Source organism: Halichoerus grypus, chromosome 2 (genome assembly GCF_964656455.1).
Source record: "Halichoerus grypus chromosome 2, mHalGry1.hap1.1, whole genome shotgun sequence".
In the NCBI taxonomy this organism is placed as follows: Eukaryota; Metazoa; Chordata; class Mammalia; order Carnivora; family Phocidae; genus Halichoerus; species Halichoerus grypus.
Window position 1 is genome coordinate 2323706 of NC_135713.1, and position 21326 is coordinate 2345031.

The window sequence follows — 21326 nt, forward strand, 5'->3', positions numbered from 1 at the left end:
GCATCTTTTTAATTAGTGATATTATTTATGCACATAATTTTCGCCTACTGGTGCCAAGGCTGAAGCGCATTAATTAATCTACTGAGATGCCAAACTGTTTATTTTCTCCCGTACTTTTATTTGTTTACATGGTGTTTTGGATTCAGGGAAAATAAAAAAGAGCCTGAAGAATAAAAGCAGAAAGACAAGATTAACTAAAAGCTCTTTTTGTTTTCATAATTTAAATTGTAATATTAGCCAAATGTTGTGTTTCTTCCCTTAGAGATCAGTTATTCGGTTACATTACCTTGATGTATTATTAAAATTTATAATGGACTCCAGAGGCTTCTGTTAGTTCTCTCCTTCATTTACAGAATATACTCAATGTTATTTTAATCTTCCTACAACGCTCCCATGCATAGGCAATGATGAACCATCCCTAGCGAATCGCCGGTGCGGATCCACTTTGCACAACTGATAAACATTTAAATAAGCCTTTTCAGAAAAGAATAGCACGTAAAATTATTAACCCGTTGATGGAGTCTGGGGCTGCTCAGTAATTCTGCTCCCCTCCAAACAGGTCAACGGCAAACCCTGTTTGATTTGGCGGCGTTCACTCATTCCCATTCCCGAAACCGTGATCACCAGGCATTCTCCAGAAGCGTGCGTCCACTGGTGTGCGTGCATGCGGCACGAAGTTCTTAAAGTGCATGATTAAAATGTTCTGCCCTATCTCTGCTAAGTACACACGCGTTTGGAGCTAGGAGAAGAAAGGGAGCTTGCACGCCAATGGGCCTTGTAATAAATGATAACATAATTCAAAAGCAGTTCCCATTTCAGGGGAATGAAAGTAAAAAACGGCATTCCACTAACCACGGTCACACGTATTTATTATTTATACCACATCAGAGAGAGTATCCGCGAGCAGCACGTAAAGATACTCAAGGAAGGGCCGGTCTTCTGAGTAGTGGGGACTAATGATGTGTTTCCAGCATGGTCTCCCTGGGATGCAGGGTGGCGTCTCTGCCTCTCCGCACCACATCCGCCTTCGCCGGAGCTGCCCCCCAAATTTTCTCCAGCTGCACAGGACCTCCTGTCCCGCCAGTGGCGGGCTCCCACAGGCCTGCCTCGAGTAAATCATGACAACGGTCCCATGTTTTAATAAGATGGCTGAGATCTATTGGGCGTGACAGCACAGCAGAGTGAAGTCCGGCCAAGTGCCCTCTCTGGCTTATGCTATTTAAATAGCACATAACATTGGGTTGTAGTTCATTTGTCAAATGACTTCAAGTCACATGGCACCTCCTGGTTCACTGAAGGGTCGAGAAGAGGAATAGGCCCCGGGCCGCGTGGAAATTCAGGGACGAGGCAGGGAGGATGATGGTCTCGGGAACAAACTGGGTCTTGGCCCACGTTTACCAGGTGGACTGGGGAGGTGAGACACCCAAAGCCAGGAGCAAAGCTGGAATACTGTCTGGTTTTTATTTTTGGGGGAGGAAATAAAGGCTGTTGGTGAAAGTTTAAATACAAAGGGTATAAGGCAAAAAGTACAAGAGCTTTTCCCTAAGCCTTGACTAAACATCTTGTCTATTTTTTTAGAATGTTCTATGAATATATGAACATCTATTAATGGAAAACAGGATGCTTTAGAAGAGCAGAAGAACAGGGGTTCTTTTCAATGGAGAGTGCGTGCTGGGCATCTTTTACGGTGTGAGTTGCCCCACGGAAACCTGGGCTGTGGGATGCCTTCAGCTCCGGAGCCACCTGGCTGCATCCATGTTAAATGGGGGCATCGTGAGACTGTGCTCTTACCAGGACTAACTTTGGGCTGCATGGACTACGTTCACTAATGTTTAAATTGTTTATACTTCCCAGGAAATGGCATGAGACCGTCATCCAGAGAAGACGAGTGAGTCAATAGTAGAAGACACATTTTCTTGTAATTTTACAACGTGCTTTTAAACAGTTGCCTAGTATCGATTTTAATGTCTGCGAGAACGTTGTCAAACGTGCAAAGTAGGTACAAGAATGTCGTGTGTCCTACACAACTGAGAGGAGCGTGGGCTTTGAGTGTCATGTGGCCAGCATGCATCTGCATGATCTCACCGTGACCTTGATGAGGGAGTCCTGGCTTCACGCAGAACCACGTCACTACACTTCAACCCTGTAATCTTCAGGCTCATGAAGTCCCTGGGCCAAGCTGGCCTTAGGGTTGGGTCCTTTTTTTAGGGTTGGGTCCTTTTTTTAGGGTTATACAGTTTGGATTATGTGCAGATGTGAGGCTGGACTTCCAGGAGCATGAAGATTGCGTCGGCTCGTCTCCTTAGAGAACTAGAAGCTGCTGGAGTTTCTCAGGGGAGATCTTGCCCAACTCTGGAACTAGAGGCCACGACATTTAGTGTGGCCTCCATTCAGATGGAGGATTACTGCCCTTTAGCCTCCCTCCTCCTTTGTCGTGAAGACAGTGGGGTTTTGCTTCCAAGTATTTGATAGGGGTGCATGTGACGTTCTCCACATAAGATCTGGCCTTGTTCTTTACTAAGATGATTACACTAGTAGGCAACAATATTTCATGTAGTGACCCACTATCTTCCAGGAGAACCTGCTTGTACAATTGTTAATCAGTTATATATGTAAATTAGGTATGTAACTATATATTAATGTAAATATATCATATGTATATTATGTATATTATGCTATGTATAATAACACATGATGTATATTATATATTAATGGCAATACATTAAACATTTACATATATGTAAATGAGGCATATCACCAACATATTATTCTAGACATTCTTGTTGCGCTTGCACATTTTTGGTGACCACCAGAAAACCACTTACCCTAATTGTTCCTCTGTTACCTTAACCAGTAAGAGACTGGACCTTTCAAGTTCCGTGCAGAATCTCTCCCTGCTCGCACATGTGTTCCTTGTCTGGACAGCCCCCATCGGCCCCCGAGCCAGTGTCCTCCCACGGAGATCCACACCCCACACCGCACCTCTGTATGACCACGTGACCCAGCATGGCCATGCAGGGTGCCTGGGACCCTCGTTCCTGGCTTGGTTCTCTCAGACTCAGCTTCATCACTCAGGGGCGTCTGCACTGACAAGTGTCCACCCAGGCATGCCGAGCAAGGCAGCTCCTTGTGTGGGCCATGGGGGCTTCTTCCAGCCCCTCCTTAGCTCCGGGAAGCCTTCTGCCTGGGCTGCCTTCCCTGTAGTCCACATAGGGCTCATTCTCCTCCCTGCTGGGCAGCAGGACTACCTAGAGGGCTTTTCAAATTATAAACACCAGGGCCTTCCCTGTAGAGATTCTACTCGATTGGTCGAGGTTGGGACCTTGGCAATGATGTTTTCTAAAACTCCCCCTGTGGGTGGACAATTGCTGTGTTCGAGAAACCTGCTCAGCTCAAGAACTCCGGGCAGCCTCAGGAGCCAGTGGGCCCTTCCTGTGTGGCCTGCACCTTGGCCACTTTTTAGAGCCACCTGCCCATGGAAGTGGGGCTGGCCCCTCCCATGGGCGGGTGTCTCTCCCCAGCCGGGAGGGAGGGACTCAAGGCTGCTGCTCGCTGGGTCATCTGGGACTGCACCCCACTCAGCAGCAAGCCCAGTGGAAAGAGGGCGCCCAAATAGGATTGTTACAAAATGCCATTGGTGTCCTGTGATCTTCACCAGCTGCAAGGCTGCTTTCCAGACCATGTTAGCAGATGAACCTTCTACTTCAGTCTCCTTGCATTTTCCGACTTGGCTTGAATGTTCTCTGCAAAATCCATAGTAAATTTCACAAGCACATGGAAACGCATTTGGTGGATTGATTTTTCCAAAGAAAGGGTCATATTGACGAGAGATTATATTCCCCACTCACCCCCCCCGACCCATGACAGCCCCCTGAGCGAGTCTGGAGGGTCCTTCCTATTTTGCTCAAGCTGATCCCTCTGTTAACCTTCTGCCCAGCTACTTTCAGAGCAAATGAATGAAGCCTCAGGCCCACTAGAATTAAGAATTTTCAAAAAATATTCTGCTCCAACATTTAAAATAATGTATAGAATACTTATACACATATATAATAGCGTGTATAATCTATGAAGTTTATGCATATTTTATAAATATTTTTGAAAAAAAAAGCAAGAGGATTCCAATCCTCTGTGAGGAGGAAGTTTCACCATCTTGCTGATGTCCAGGGTGATCTGATCCTCTCCTGCTTCTCGGCGCCGACATGGGCTTTCCTCCAGCACACCCCAGCTGTGTGCTGTGCTCACCGAGTGCGGTCCAGTCCCATCCTTCAGGGATGCTCGCCCTTCCTGTTTCTCCCCCCACCTGATCCAGGGGACTCAGAGTCGGGTTGTGTGGTGGAATGCTCAGAGCTCCCACGATCCTAAGAACTCTGAGGTCAGAGGGGCAGTGGCCTTCTCCTGGCCCAGCGACCGTGGCCAGCAAAGGGTCAGGTGTGCGCGGCCGTGAGGTGCACTGGGGCTGAGTCGTGGGCGTGTGCCCTCCAAGCTGTGGTTAGGACATCTAGGCTGTCTCTCAGAGAAAGATCCCAGCCTACTTTCCTCAGTGTGTGGTGTCTGAACCGGTCTCCACGGTGCTCATGGATGTGACCTACAAAAGTCAACAGGTGCACCCTGCTCTGAGGAGAGCAAAGGCACAGACAGGAATATGGGGGTAATGTTTTCGTTGCCAAAGTAGTTTCCATTTTGTAAAAATGTTGTTTTTTTTTCTTGTGGCTTTTTAGCTATTTCTTTGCTCATTTACCCATTCACTAATGTTGCAAAATTCACTATGTTCCAGGCGTTTGTTAGCGGTTGAGACCGAGATGAGCAAGGTGAAGATTTCTGCTTTCCAGCAGTTGTCTAGATGATGAAACAGGACATATCTCAAAGAGTTCATGTCTGCAGTCTCACAACGGACACCAGCTGAACGAGGCACATCTGTCGGACAAGGGCATGCAGGGCACTCTTGTGTTCTGCTGGGGGGTTTAGCTCGTGCGGGAAGAGCCCAGCTCACCACACAGCCTTCCCGTGCAGCTCAGGGTTCTCCAAGCATCTGTTCCGTCCCATCTGAAAGCCCATCTCCCATTAAACACCCTTGCATTTCGGCTACAGACACCCTGCTCCGTGCTGAATTCTGCTTGAATCCCCCGTCTGACGGGCACGCTCAGGTGAGAGTGACATTTGTACTTGGCGTTTTGGTTTACGGCCTCTTTAATTATACCCAGTCCCTAAAGCACTTACACGATGCTCTTAAATATAGCTGACCCTTTCTATTTAATTTCATTTGCCTGTTAGTGTTTGGAGACTATCCAGCAAAGCACTCAGTAAATTCAATAAAGTTCATACCACAATTAATACAGAGCCCAATGACAATGGAGGCCAGTCCCTTATAAGAAGCATCATAATTCGACTAGAAGCACAAATACTTCAGTGAATTAAGTAGCAGAAATTGGAGTGAATAGATGAAATAAAATATTATGTTCTGTCTAATTAGTAAGCTTAAAACGTTTTTTTTTTAAAACCAGACCCAATCAGAAAATTTTTCTGGAGCTTTACGTGACTGAATTCGCATTGGGAAGCTATGAATTTTGTGGGAATAAATTACTGATCTCCCTCGATTCCATCACACAAATTGACATAATGCAAAGTTCTACTTCAGATTTTGGGCCCTTCCATTTTTGCGCTCGCTGTAATTCGGAGCTGGTGGAATGCAGTGCATTTGCGTCTTGACTGTTCATATTGCTTCCATTCATGATCCTAGAATGAGGTTATTTCTTTCAAGAATCATCTTTATTAGGTATAGACCGTGTGGTTTGAGGGAGCTCTGATTCAAGATAATCAAGATTTACTGAGTTCAGTAAAGCTGAAAAATAATGTTAAAACAGTACAGTGCTAGGCACAATTTCAGGCCAAAGCGATGACTCCTTATCTGCGCTGCACACACACCTGTCTCCACGGGGCACGCACGTCCCTCCGCACTCCTCTCAGCAGCGGTCACCCATCTCCAAGAAGCTCTCAACAGAAAGTGAGGCTCCAGCTCTGGAACAGAAAGTAAACTACAGAATCAGCTTGCGTCCTGGATGCTGCTAATATTATTTCATTAATAATGCATTTTTGGTTGTCAGAAACAATCAGCATTGCAGCTCTTTCCTACACACCATTTATTATAAATCACTTTGCAACAATACATTATTTTGCAGAGAATGAAAAGCAAAACCATTCCCTGTCAGCTGGAATTAACAGTCAGGAAACTGTAGTCTTTCAGGAAGGGAAATAGGTAAATTAGCATATGGAAATCTGCTCAAAAAGGCAGCCTGTACTTGTTGACATAGGAACATGAACAATGTGTATTCAAGCACAGAGATTAAAGTTATTTGAAACATTTCCTAATTGTTCTTGTTGGCTAATAAGAAAGTACTGTTTGAGTAATGTCAAGTTGTTGGTGTTTTTTGTTTGTTTTTGTTTTTCGTTTTTTTGTTTTGTTTTGTTTTAAGCTCAGTTGGGGCTTGTACCACATATAAAATAGATATTTCATGAGGAATCCTCACAAGAACTAAAAATTGTTTAAATCAGAACATAACATTATAACAAGATGTTGATGCTATTCTCAGACCTTTTAAAATCCTATTGTCTGGGCGCCTGGGTGGCTCAGTTGGTTAAGCGACTGCCTTCGGCTCAGGTCATGATCCTGGAGTCCCAGGATCAAGTCCCGCATCGGGCTCCCTGCTCAGCGGGGAGTCTGCTTCTCCCTCTGACCCTCCCTCCTCTCATGTGCTCTATCTCATTCTCTCTCTCAAATAAATAAATAAAATCTTTAAAAAAAAAAAAAAAAAAAAAAAATCCTATTGTCTACCAGTTACAATAAGATTTCAATTTACATGAGATATTTCTTTATGTCAGAGGAGAGAGCACCTGATGAGAATAAGCCAGTCCCACGACTAGCCCAGGTGAGCTGGACCTGCTTCAGTGGAGTGGGGGGGTGAGCTGTGGGTCCCCTTCCCTGTCACTGGAGCCGGTGAGATGACCCCTCCCCTGGTGGTAAATTGGGTGAAAATGTGCCCACTTCTGAGTCCCTCTGCTTCTCATAAAATGGAAATCTCCCCAGTTTGGACACATATTTCTGACCTTGCCCCCTGCTGAAGCAGACAGGCCTGTGTGGGGTCCAGTTTGTTCAGCTAATTTCACATTTGCCTGGATGAAAATGTTGAGTAACTTGCTAGAACTTGTCTGCAGGAATAGTTGAGTGAAGTCACAGCTGAGATGTATGCCCAGAGTGTTTAGGAGCAGCGACTCCAGGCTGTGATCACAGAAGAGCTGGTGGTTCATGGGGTCCTCTGCTGAGTCACGGAGCCCAGCCCTCCAACCAGGCTACAGCCTGCTTTCGTGTGAGTAATAAAGTAATCAACACTACTTTTGACTTGCTGGGAGCAGTAACACATAACACATCCAATCTTACAACAAAGAACGCATGTGTTGTCGTTTCAAGATAATTCATTTTTAAAATATTTACAAAATCCGGAGAGGGTGGGTGGCATATTCAGCTCAAGTATTATTACAACCGACCACTTTCCTTTACCGTCATTCATTGGTCAATAATAACATTGCTCTTTATCACCATTTAGTTCAGACTGACATCCTCAGTAGGGAGAGGAAGAGAGAGGGAGGAACTGATGTAGATAACCAAGACTCCAACCCTGCAAATTTCTCAACTGTCTAAGAGAAGTAACATGCTGGGGGGAACGTGACTTGTCTTCCCTCTCATGTGACTTTGCAGGGTGGACTTGCTGAAGAGCGAAATGCCCAGCCCTAGGCCCAACATCCCTGTGTCATGCTGCTGTGGACCCTTGGGCATCTGGGCATGTGGGCTCTCAGTGGGACCACGCCCTCCAATGACGATGATGCATGGTGGCTCCCGGCAAGGGCTTGCGGGGACCCGCAGCCTCGGGTCTGTGTGCAGGAAGCCCCCCGTGCATTTCCCTTGGGATGAGTGTAGGAAGCATGGCGGGGCCTTGTGGATTTGCAGGGAAGAAGCCAGGGGCATGCTGCGTCCAGGGGACAGGAGTGCAAGGAGCACCCTGAGGGAGCAGAAGACAGGTGCTTCCCCCTCGACGGCCCTGCTCCCTGTTTCCTTTGCTCTCACAGCTGGGCCGACTCCAGCTCCAAGAAACTGCTAGAAGAGGTTTCTGCTGCTGACTGATCACACCTTGTCCTGTGCCTCGCCCTTTGCCCGGCAGGAAACCCCCAGCCACATCCTACTGCCTCAGGGCCTCTCCCCCTCGCTCCGCCCTGGTCCCGCCCCGCCGTCATTTGGGATGAACCGCCTCCTCTATGGTACAGCGTTTGCCCCGTTTACTGGCATCGGACTCTATGGCCAGCTGGTGGGGACAAGGACAGAACACTGCTCCTGGAACACGTAGGCACTGGGGCATTCCTTGCCTGGGAACCTCAGCCCCTGTGGGCCTGCCCTGGTTGTGGGCGGATGCTGCCCCGCAGGACACACAGGTAGCCCTCTGACTCCAACGTGGTGCAGAATCACCCCGTGGAGGGAGCACCCCCACCTTCACAGCCCGAAGGGCTGGCTGGCAAGGAAGGCCTGACCCCAGGGCGCCCCACTCACCGCGTGGCACTTGACAGGCGACAGGGCCTTTGTCCTGCAGCGTCCCGTGCTCCCGAGCCCTCTGGGGGCCTGTGCTGCGTTCTCCCCACGTTCTCAGACGGAGAGGTGAGTCGGGGAAGCACACAGGTCTCAGCAAAGTGGGAAACCCTGTCCTTATCTTCAGTCTCAGCCCTCAGAGCCCCTCTGCAGGCGGGGTAGCCCTCGGAATGCCTCCCTTATGGCTAATGCTCTCCCGTCCCATTGACAAAACCGCTTATTTTGCTCTGGAATTTGCTTTTCCCCAGCCCAGCCCTCCTTGTTCCCAGGGTAGGTGGCGTCTACACTAGGATCTGTTCCCAGCATGCTTTCTCTGCAAGGTCCCCACTTTGGAGGAGGCTCCTAAGACCTTTCAGAAAGTTCACTTTTTCTACACCTGCAGCCCTGGGCCCTGACCAGACCGAGCTTACAAACAGGGTTCCGGGGAAGTTTCCAGGGGTGCCCCGCCAGCCCCGGGATCCGTGGAAGGCCTCTGGCCCTCAGCGGTGGCCACTCCTGCCCCTGCCTGCTGCAGGGCCAGGCATCTCGTGGGAGATTGCCTGTGTCCCTCTTGGGTCCTGCAGAACATCCTCAGGCTGACTCAGGGATGCCTGGTTCTGGGGGGCAGGGTCCCCACCCCTGCTTCCAGTTGCCAGCATCCAAGATGTCATCGGCAGCCTGGTGGTAGGATCTGCTGCCTCTCTTAGGAAGGATTTGATTCTGAAGGATTCATAAGTGAGGTTTTACTACAACAGGATGGAGAGCGGTCTGTGCGGAGTGAGAAATCTGATCAGAATATTCTGTAAAATCTCCCTGGTTATGTCCACAGAGAAAGAACGACATAAGCCAAACTGGACATGCTTGAATGAGACAAGGTGCTATCTTCTGTTTGGGGTAATGGAACAAAAGTAGCAAGGAAGTGTTCAAAAGCAAACCAGAAATATACAGAAAATCTACTTAAAGAAGAATAACAAGCAGTTTACTAATTTTGAGTATCTCACAATCAGTAAAATTAACAGAAACATACATCCTATCATTATAATAATAGGTAGGGATGAAAACCTCCAAGAGGGCATTTGGTAATTCTAGGGAAATTCACTCTTTGTGCCATTAAGAATTTAATTGAACAACCTCGTGACTTGACATCTCTTTGGTTTAAAAATTTTAAATGGCAAGTAGCCTGCATGTTGTAATTCACAGGTAGAAGTCTAGATATTTTGAATTTCTTTTAAGTATATTATATAAAACATAACAAGTATAGAATTTTCAGAGAAAAAAAAAAGATTTGGCATAGGACGATACCGTTACGCACGGTCACTGGTAAGATTTTACTGTATCACATTTCTTTATTTCCCATGGCTTTTGGTTGTTTTTAATTTTTTAAATAAGGTGATAAACTGGCAAGGATGAACTTTATGTCTTGCTGTTTTTCTTAGACTTAAGGGTACATATTGCAACTGTGTATGTTATGTGTCTTACTGAAGAGTGAAAACATTTGAGGCTATAATTGTTCCTCTGAGGATGGCTTCAGCTATATTCTCTAAGTTTTTAAAGTGAAATTTTCTGATTTTTAGTCATTTCTAACTAATTTTTAATCTCAGATTTCAGTTTTATTTGGTTCAAGAGGCAGGTAGAGAAGGCCTCTCCACTATCCAGATGCATAGGTTTGACCCTTTTTTAAACTGTTGATTCTAGATTTATTGCATTCTGATAGAAGAATGCAGTCTGTACTTTGTACTGTGGAAATTGTTAAGATGTCCTCTATGATTAGTATTTGGGTGTAAGTCAAATAAAATATAGTATCTGTGGAATGTAGACATTTTTATGTATTAACCCCTGTTGGATCAAGCATTTTCACCGTTTTTCAAAATTAAATGTGTGTGAGTGTGAGTATGTGGTTGTAGTTGTCCATGTGATTATTATTGAATTATTTGTCAAAAATCTAAAGAGATGTAATAGTTTCCCAATACAATTATAGTTTACCAGCCTCTCCTTGGACGACATTTGTAAGAGATTTTGCCTTTTATATTTTGCTACCATGTTGCTGAACACATGAAGTCCCTAACTGACTTGTTTACAGATCATGATATTTAATGCCATAAAATACCACCACCTCCTCCTGCCAATAATTTAGAAATTCCATTCTGTGATACTCTCTATGTGTTATCTTTTCTATTGTTTAATGGGACATTTTTGCCTGCATTCCTTCTCAGCACTAACATGATACAATACCTTCACCCCTTCCTCTCTCCCTCCAGCTTCCAGAGCTCTTTTGGACCAACTTCTCCTTTTCTTCTCAGTTTGTGTGCATTTAAGTGAATTGGAATGCTATAGCAAGTACTTTTTGTTACTGCATTTTAATCTATTTATAGATTGATTTCTTAATAATTACATTATAGTTCAGGACTACATTATCAACATATAATTAAATAATCAACAAGTTATGTGGTTTTAACTCATACAATCTTGTCCTGGATACTTCATTTTTCTCTACAGAGACACTTTTACTGATTCAATTTTTAATTGGAATTAAGAATTTTCTTACCTATTTTTTTCCCCTAAAGTTCATATAGGTTTCTAAAACCACATATCACAAAATGTCCTTTTTCTCTTTACTCATGAATAATAACTAGGATGGGTATGAAATTCTATGGTCCCTGTCTTTGTTCCACTCTAGATTTCAGTTTTGTGATTAGAAGTCCAGATTTCGATTGGACTATGGTGTGAGGTAAAGTGGAAGCTACCCTTCTGCACCATTTGTTAAGAAGATTACCTTCTCCCTATTAAAATGTCTAGCGCCTTGGTTGAAAATCAGTTCACCACATACGTATGAATCCATTTCTGGATTCTCTACTTTTTTTCATTCATTCATCCTTTTATCTTTGTGCGAATCCAACACTATCTTGATTATAAATTTATAATAAATTTGGATTTAAGGTAGCATAAATCCTCTAAATTTGTTCTTGTTCAAAATTGTTTTGGCTATTTTAGGTCTTTTGCATTTCCATATAATTTTAGAATCAAATTGTTCATTTTGACAAAAAAAATTCTACTAGGATTTTTGGCTGGATCTGTGCTGAATATAATGATGAATTTGGGAGGAATTGGCATCTTGACAATATTGAATCTTCTGATCCATGAGCATGGTATATCTCTCCATTTATTTAGACCTTTCAGTTTCTTCAGCCGTGTTTCCTAGTTTTCTGTTGATGGGTCTTTCACACATTTTTTGTCAAGTTTGTCTCCATTTTTAAAATATTTCAATGCTATTGTAAATATTTTTTTTCAATTTCTGATTTTTTGTTACTAATCTGTATCCTGCAAACTAAATTCACTTATTATTCCTAATATCTTTTTGCACCTTCCTTGGAATTTTCAGCATAAATGATCAGATTTGTAAGTGAAAGTATTTTTGCTTTCTTTTTTCTCCCCAGTTCACATGTTTTTATATTTCATTTTATCATCATGTCACTGCTGGGTCCTCCAGAATAATGTTTAATATAAGACACAAGAGTAGAATACTTACCATTTTCCTGTTATATAGAAAATATTCAGGTTTTTTTTTCCCCATTAAACATGAAGTTAGCTGTATGTTTTATAGACTCGCATCATTAGGTTGAGGAAGTTTCCTTCTATTCCTGTTTTGCTAAAAGGTTTACAATAAGAATATGTTATATTTTCTTTCAACATCTATTGAGATAACTCTATATTTTAAAAAGTATATTAATTACATTGATTAATTTTCAAATAAAAATCAACCTTGAATCCCTAATTAGTCATGATGTTTTAACATTTTATATGTTTTTGACTTGATTTAATAAAATTCTGTTCAAAATATTTACATCTAATTTCCTGAAAGTTATCAGACTAGTTTTATTTCCTCTCATATTTTTGCCTGGTTATAGAATCAAGGTAATGTTGGCTTCATGCTGGAAGAGCTGTGTAGAATAGGTATTATTTCTTTCATTAACATTTTCTGTAACTTACCAGTAAAGCCATATGGACTTGACTTTTTTTGTGGGAAGAGTTTTTAACACAGGTTTAATTTCCTTAAAAGATATAGGGCTATTCACGTTGTCAATTTCTTCTTGAGTGAGCTTTGTTATTTTGGATCTTACAATATTTTGTATTTTTCACAAAATATGTTCATTTCATGTAAGTCCTTAAGTTCATTGATATAGAGTGATTCATAATATCCTGTTATATCTGTCATTCATGATATCAGTAATTTGTGTCTTCTCTCTCTTTTTCCTATTTAGTCTAGCTTGAGATTTGCCAATTTCATTGATCATCACAAGGAATCAACCTTTGCTTTAAATGACTTTATTGATTTTCTGTTTTCTATTTTATTGGTTTTTGTCATATGCTTATTATTTCCTTTCTCTGCTCTACTTTGGTGTTAGAATTGACCCCTTTGTTACACAGGAGTGGACGCAGACACCAGCAGTTGGTTTCAGGACACTCCTCACTCACTCCTCACTCACTCTTTCACCTCTGGGAGGGCCTGCTCCCTTTCCCTCATCCTGTGAGCTGGCATGTTGTCATCCTTGTCTTGCTGAGCTGCCTGTTTTGACGTGGGGCTTGCTTTCCTGAATTGCCCCCAAACTACTTGCTTTCTCAAGTTGATTGGAACACAGAAACATGGAAGATAGTCCAGAGTTGAAACCTATGTAACAGGTATTTTTGAGAATTATTACTTAATAAAAGGGCATGAGCCACACTCTGTGAAGACTTGCAAATACTGAGGGATAGCACAGAGTGGTAACTATATATATAAATGAATGTCTAAGTTGACTCACATGTGAGGCTAATCACTGGTTATAAATGGCAAGCCTGAAGTGATTCAGATTTGTGTTCTTTTATACAGACCCTTCTTGGGACTTGCCAGGGAAGGAAAATAAGCAAGCTGCCCTGCTGTTGTCAGAGCAGTGGCTATTGCCGTTCTCTGGTAGCTACTGTCATCCCACCTTCTAGACACCCCTGGACTTGTCTCTCCAGCTGGAAGTGAGGCTCTGGGGTCAGTGTGGCTGGATCAGGGCCGACCCTCTCTTGGGCAGCTAAAAGGCAATTCCACCAGAATGTGAAGGGCGTTGGCCTGACATCCCACTCCAGAAATAAGCTGGTGGTGGAACTTAGAGAATTAGCAATGAGGAACTTGAAATTGAAATGACAAAATACTACTTATAATAGCATAAAAAATGCAACTTTGGGGACAGATGTAGCACACTATATGTGAGATCTGTACTGAAAACTAAATAAATGGAGAGATATACCATATTCTATGAAGAACCTTTATATTGGAAAGAGAGACAAGGGGACAGACAGTGTGTGAAGCTTAGGAACCGGTAGGGCCCTGGGTGCAGGACATGAAGGCGGGATGTGGTGGATCTGTTGGTAAGATTGAGGTGAGGAGGGAAGGGAACTGTTGTGGAGCATGGGGCCCCCCATGGGGTTTGGCTGAAGGGGTTTGATAAGGTTCACTAAACTGAAGCAGAAGGAACAAGATGCCATAACAGGTGTCCTAAGTAATAGTGTGCACTCCCAGGGATGGCTGGGAGAGGCCCAGAGGCTGCCTGCTGCACTTTCCCTCCCTTCTGTGGTCAGATTTCCTGTAGAGACAAGGTTGCCCCCCCCCGGCTCCTCCCCCACTTCTCTGCTGGGGACACGGGCTGCAAGGGGCTTCCTCTCATTCCTGGCTGTGGGACCACTGGAAGCAGGCTTGGAAAATGTCCCTTCCTCTCACCTTGATCACTTCCTCACATGTGCTAAAACAGGGATGTTCCTTCTTCACTTGGAAGGAGCCCTATATCCTGGAAATAATGGGTGGAAATGTGTTGAGTCGTCCATGTTCATGCAGTTGAGGAACCCATGGGAGTCCATCTGTCTTTCCAGCATTTTATCTCTGACATACCTTGGTGCCCAAGGCGGAGTAGCTCCTTTATGAATAAATAGTTAAGAAACAGAAGAAAGCCAGCAGAAGTGAGAGAAGAACCAAACTAGGAACAATAATGGAATCCGAACTCTGGAAAACAATTAGCTGCAGGTACAAATCAGGATGTATTAAACGCTCAAGATTTTAAGCCCTCATTTAAGTAACAGTTGAGTCCATTCACACTGTGTATGTATATATACATAAACAACATTGACTTTTTGAGAGGCATCAAAAACATAGGATTTATTTCTATCTAGTGTCAAATTAAAGAAATAATAATTTCCATTTAGATGTGAAAGTCTCCAAATGGTGTGCAGCTTTAAAAAAACCCATATTAATGTTAAACACCATTTAGTTCCTTTGCTAAACAACTTGCTATCTTTGCAAACTGCTAATATTCCCCTTAGACTTGAGAGGGGAAAGGGTCTGCCTAGAGAGAGAAGATGGGGGCTGACATTTCTCCAGACCAACACAAAGGCACAGACTTTGTAAGAGGACCCAGGAGCAATTCTCCAAGCTGTCCACTCTCCCTGACTTTTGATTCAAAGAAAATATAGTCAATGTCAAAGGTCTGCATGGATGTGCAATTAAATATATGATTTTAATAAAAGGCAAAGCACTGGATACAATGAAGCCAGCATTGCTTGCCGTGTGTAGGGTCTCCCCATGACTAACTGGATGCACGTGTCCAGGTGTTGGGTGGAGTGGGGCTCTCCCTCCCATAAGGTGTGCTTTCCTCATAGAGCTCAGGGTTAAATCCAACAGCCCTAGATCTTGGATAAACTCTTCTGCTCTTGACTTTCATTCACTCCCCTTGAAAAGCAGGACCTGAAACATCAGGTGGGCTCCTGGGGTGGAATTCAGAACTTCCAAATAAAGCAGGACAGTGTTTGCTCAAGTGTAGCTGGGGTCTTCCTCACCCAGATCCACGTGTGCTCTGCACAGTGTTAGGCAGATGCACACATGAAAAGAAAATATTCTTTTAGTCACATTCCTCTAGTTTTAGAGCCAAAAGTCTGTGACAGTGAGGTACTTGCTAGCCTTCTCTACCCACCCTAGAAACCCATCTTGAGCAAGAGTGTGGTGTGAATGGCCAGTTAGTGGGAAGAGCTACCCCAAGGAACACTGTGTCTCTGGGACAGGATGAAAGGCATTTTATTTTCAGGTTTTGTTTGCTTGTTGTTCCTCTTAAAGACTGCGTCTGGAAGTATTTTCAGCAGGTGGGAGCAATAGCAGAAGCTCATAGCCTTGTAGCGGAGGGGAGTGCCATCAGCCTGGAATCTGGGAGACCCAAGGAGGCTGGTGGTTCCCTGGGGTGCTGGGGACCCCGTTTCAGTCTCTGCATCTCACCACCAAGAGTGGGGGTTGGACCAAAGGCCCCTCCAAGGTCCAGTAGGGTTTGGAAGGAGGTGAACTTGGCAGAGGTGGGCAGGACGGGAGTGTTTCCTATGTGTTCACACCCATTCACACTCCGAAGGCAATACAAATGATTTTTATGGCTTTATCAACCATCTTCAGGGCAATGGCTACCCAACTAAGCTCCTTTTTCCTTTGTTTCTATCCTTGAAACAACGTTTTTGGTGGGGAGTGAACTGAGGAACAACCCTGACAGGAAAAGGGAAACTCACGTGCATCTGGGGGACGGTATTTGTGCGGGAGGCAGTATTTGTGCAGCCAGCAAGGAACACTATGAATGGCTGGCCCATTGGGCTCTTCAAAGCTCAACTCCATGACCTAGACATTTAGGACACACATTCCTGCAACCTCAGCTCTCTCCTGCCACTTTGTGAGCCGTTTGATTATTCAAATAAGGACACTCAGAGCCTTTACATTTGACTTCACTCTTATCTACAAAATCAAGTAGAGAGAGATTCAAGTTTTGGTGTAACAGGTGTCATTAAAGGGCATGGAAGACAAATCAGGAAACCCTCGTCTACATCCTGGTTCTGGCATGGGCTCACTCTGTGACCTGGAAAATTCCTCTCACCTACCTGGGTCCTACTTTCTTACCCATAAAACTGAGGTAGGTGAACTGATTAATTAGCAGCATTTCACTAGCTGGAAAAAAAACAAAAACAAAAACAAAGTCCCATGTCTCTATGCCTTGGATGTGTTCCTTCCAGAGAATGTATATGTTTATGAAACATGTCTTGCTCGTATATGAAAAAGCAAAAACATATTTTACTTTCTAGATACCTACCTACACCATTCACTGAAACATAAGACTGACTGCAGGAAAAGGAAATGCTCATCCTTAGAAATAATGGCGATCTTTTGAAAACAAAGCAGAATGGCATGGCTTGGGCCCCTACCTGTCATAAAGTCCAGTCTTCAGACGTCCCTTCTCTTTTTGTCAAACCCGATTATGGACGCAGTGATGAGAAACACTGCAGGGTTGGGTGCTTGGAGCTGAGCACTGGGCCACAGCTGCCCTTCTCTTGGGAAGATAGAGCTTGTTTCTTCTTAAGAGAGATGCCTGAGTCATGGCAGCCTTCTCTAATGGCTGTTAACCGTTATCCGACACCCTGCCAGACCTACAATCAGCAGCACATCTGATCTGAAGGAATGGTGTCTAATCTTCTGAGTGAAGGCTTTGTGGCTGCTGACCTGGCACTGGGGATAAATCAGCACATCGTGTCCGGAAATCAGATACCAAGAGGGCAGGCAAACAAATTGAAACCTCTTGTGGGAAAGAATTTCGCCAAATCGGAGCATTCCACACACCAGCCCACGGAACTGGCGGTAGTCTTCTAACCCGGCTCGGTAATTCACATAAAGACCCCATTAGACAATATAAAGACTGTGAGGACAGTGGAAGCCTAATTCAGGAAGGAGGAAGCAAGACGCTCACAAAAGATCACTGTTTTTCCGGAGAGTTCACCCAACAGCTAGCCGAGGACTACAGCCTCGTCAACACATCGCAGAGCATGAAGGAGAGGTGAGGGCCTGAGGTACCTCGCCGGTCTATCCTCGTGGAAAGCACGCTTTCATTTTTTTGAATGAAAATATGCATTTGGATTTTATTTGCCAGGTGAATGTCACATATCCCATTCTAAAAATAAGAGTGTTTTCAAGAATCACGATCACATGCATGGATGGTCTTAAAACGTGCGGTCTGCACAACACTTCTCCATGCTGGTCAAGTAACTAAGCACTTTATTCTGACTGAAAAAGACGATTGACATAAAAAAGCAATTGCACAATATATATCTGTGTACATCAAATTGTGCATTAAATAGCAGAGGAATAAAAAAAAAAAAGGAGGGTGTAGGTTAGCCTGAGAGTTATGACTAACATCATTATTCCAAATCTTTCCATTTAGTTTTCTTTCAGTGATAAAAATCAAGGACTCTCTTGCCTCACAAAATTAGTAATATTTACCACATGTGACTAAAGGAAAATCACATTAGATAAGGTAATATTTACCATGTCCGCAGCACTTAACCAAGTAATCCATATGGGGCATACAGCAAATTATTACCTTTGCTTTTAAGGTCATTAGTATGCTGTTACATATAATATTTTCAAAAGCCTCGAAATCTAACCATGACACGTACTTGCTAACAGCAGGGAGAACCCACTGACATGAGGAAGCTTTCCGCTATAAAGAACAAATCACTGCGTTCCCATGGATATTCATTTAAACACGTCTACTGTCCTTAATCAATACAATTAATAGCAAGGAACACACATTTATACTGAAGATGGCGAAAGTCAATTTGTCCTGAAGATTCAGGCTGTCCCTAGGAGATCGGTTTTCTGTTTAGTGTGGGTTATCACACTCAATCATATTAAGAAGTGGTTTTCAATACATCTCTCAAAATTCCTCGTCTGATTTCTCATGTTAAGGGAGAGTCTAATTGGATTTTTAATCCTTGTAATCATACTAGGCTGGGTTTAGATGGAAACTGAAAAGCACTTTCCACCAACCTATTATTTTAAGGCAAGTTCGAATGTAACCCAAATCAGTAGGAAAATAATGCAGTAAGCTCTTCTACTGTATAGATATTGCGTGAAAACAATACACTCCTTTCTTCACCATGAAGCCCATCCCCGGCCTTTGAAGCAGCTCTGGAATAATGGACCGCCATGGGCTATTTTCTTCTGGTTTCTATGTTTCAATACCAGGCTTGTCTCCTCTGTTTGTTTTTAGCTAATTGCCTCAAGATCTAATAAGTTAGTGATGATGGGTGATACGCGCCGGTGACCCCTGCCAAAAGAAATATCATGTCGCACCCAAGCTGAAGGAGCAGCCCTGATCGGTCAAGAATGCTTTCTCTAAGGGGCTCTAATTTCTTGAGTGGGGGTCAGGAATGGCATCAGTGATTGGATTGGGTCCTTTAAGTGTCCGCACAAGGAGACTTCCCGGAGAGGGAGACCAATAGACACGCTTGTCACCGGCTGCGTGGGTTGTCGCCTTATTGAAAAGCAGTCACTGTGCGTGGCCCCATCTTCTGGCAAACCCATCATGCTGTCCTCTCTTGGACAGCCATTACAGGAAAATTCAACTTTGATGAGAAGTTTAATCTGGTTCCCGTGGAACACGTGCTCCTGAAGTTTTATCCAATGTTCTTCCCTCCCCGGGGCAACTGAGCCTAATAAAGGAAACAAATAGTGTTGGTTGCAAGGAGCATCTCCATCCCGGAAACGGTGAGAAGCACACTGGTCAACATGCGATCAGCCAACAATCCTCGCCATTGCAAGGAAAGATCAAGGTTCCGTAACCCAGCGACCGGATATTTAAACCCACGTGCACAGCTCAGGAGACAGCAGCCTCTGGAGCTGTGAGCGAAACTCAGGACTACAGTGAGCCAGGAGCTGCGTGGGGCTGTCGTGTCACTGGCCTTTCTGTTCCCAGATATGCATGAGACCTGCGTTCCCAGGGCGGCCACGGTCAGTCACCTCAAACCAGAGGCTCAAAACCATGGAAACTTGTTGTCTCGAAGTCTGGAGGCCAGAAGTCCGAGATCACGGTGGTGGCTCGCTGTGGGACTCCTTGGCTTGGGACGGCATCACCCCATCTCTGCCTCCCTCCCCGTGAGGCTGCTGTCAGCCGCCCTGGGTATGCTCACCTTCCCGTGGTGGTCTCCTTTGTGTCTCTGGCTCCAAATTCCTCATCTTATAGAAAGCCAGCCACTGCACTGGGGTCCAAAGGATCCAGTGTGGAACCGAATGTGATTACCTGTACAAAGACCTCTTTCCAAGTAGGTCCGAGGCACTGGGGGTAGGATTTCAACTGACCTTCCTGGGGGGCACAGTTCAATCCACAACACACACTGGAGGAAAACAGCTCTTTCACTCAGAAGCCCTGCTGAGCTTGTGTGAACGGGCCTTTGAGATTCTGTCCCTGGCTGTCTCTCCCCACTCAGTCCCCACTGGCCTCCCCGTGGTCACACCCGTGGGTTTGCTCTGTCCTCCATCTGCATTCAGGGTCTGGGGAGTGTCGGGTTGACCTGGTGGCACATCTTCTATCTGCCTCTGTTTAGGTTCTCAGGGGAGTCAGTGCTGGGATCAGAGTTGCAGACCCAGTTTCACATTTCTAGGCCCTTACAGACACCCCAAAGTGTGTTTTCTCCGAAGGTGATCAGTAGAGATGTGTTGGGCACACAGGGTTGAACTGCAACATTAGGAGAGATTTCCAGGAAACCTTTTCCAGGCAAGTCCCACCTGCTCGTGCAGAGGCCATGCTCCCCACATGACCCCTTCAGATGTCCCTGCCCCATGCCTGTGCCCTTCCCTCCTTCTCTGCACTCCATGGGCTCGGCAAGCTGGCCCTGCCCTGGGCCTCTGCCCACCCGGACTCACCATCACCCTCCTGGGCATCGCCACGCTCAGCTGTGGGACTTGGAGAAGTCCAGGGGAAGGCTCATTGACACCTGCCTTCAGGAGGTGGGACAGGAGGAAGTTTTAAGTACTTACAATTGCTATTACTTTGTTCCCGTTACTCTTTTTTTTTTTAATACTCAAAAGTGAAATTATTTTCTTTACCTGACCAAATTGGTAGAACTGTTTTAAACATGCAAATGTAAGAAGAAAGGTCAAGAAGATGCCATGCTGGTGAGAGAGACCCCACGCTTCAGATGGGAGGGCAGAGCTCCCAGAAGCACAGGAGTGGAAGAAGCAGCTCCACGAGAGGAGACTGTCCGCGGGCAGGGGGTGTGGAGACCAGGAGAAGCAGAGCAGACCCCAGCCGCCAAAGACAGGATCTGGGGGACAGGGCCGGCTAAGGGTGTGGGGCACCCAGCAGAGCTTGGGCAGGTGGCCCGCAGCATTCAATTAATGCCGTGCAGTTTCTACAAGGAAGATAGTGTCCCATTTTACTGATGAGAAGGTGTGATTCGCACTCAAAGTAAGTTCTTCCAGAATCATTAGGCTGATCAAGGGCGGAGTCAGGATCCACCAAGTCAGCCTGGGGCCAAAATACATGTTTATTAATTAAATGCACACATAACTGCTTTGGGCTGAGAGGCCAAAAGAGATTGTCAGATCAGGTAGGGAAATACGGAGGTCTCTGTCCACAGGGCTGGGGTTTGGGCTCTGCTGTCCTGGGGGGGTGGGGCACTGTCCGCCCTGGTACTGAGGCCCCGCGGGAGGGGAGCAGGTATCCGGATGCAGGGAATTTAGCCATATTGAAACTGTTATCTGTGTGATAATTCAACCTTCCATTTACCCCATCTAGTCTCCCAAGTTGACAGGTGATCAGTTCTCAATTCTGTTACCGTTTTTTCCTCAGTGTTTGGCGTATACTTATATCTAGATGCCCAAATTTAATCTGAAATATTTGCT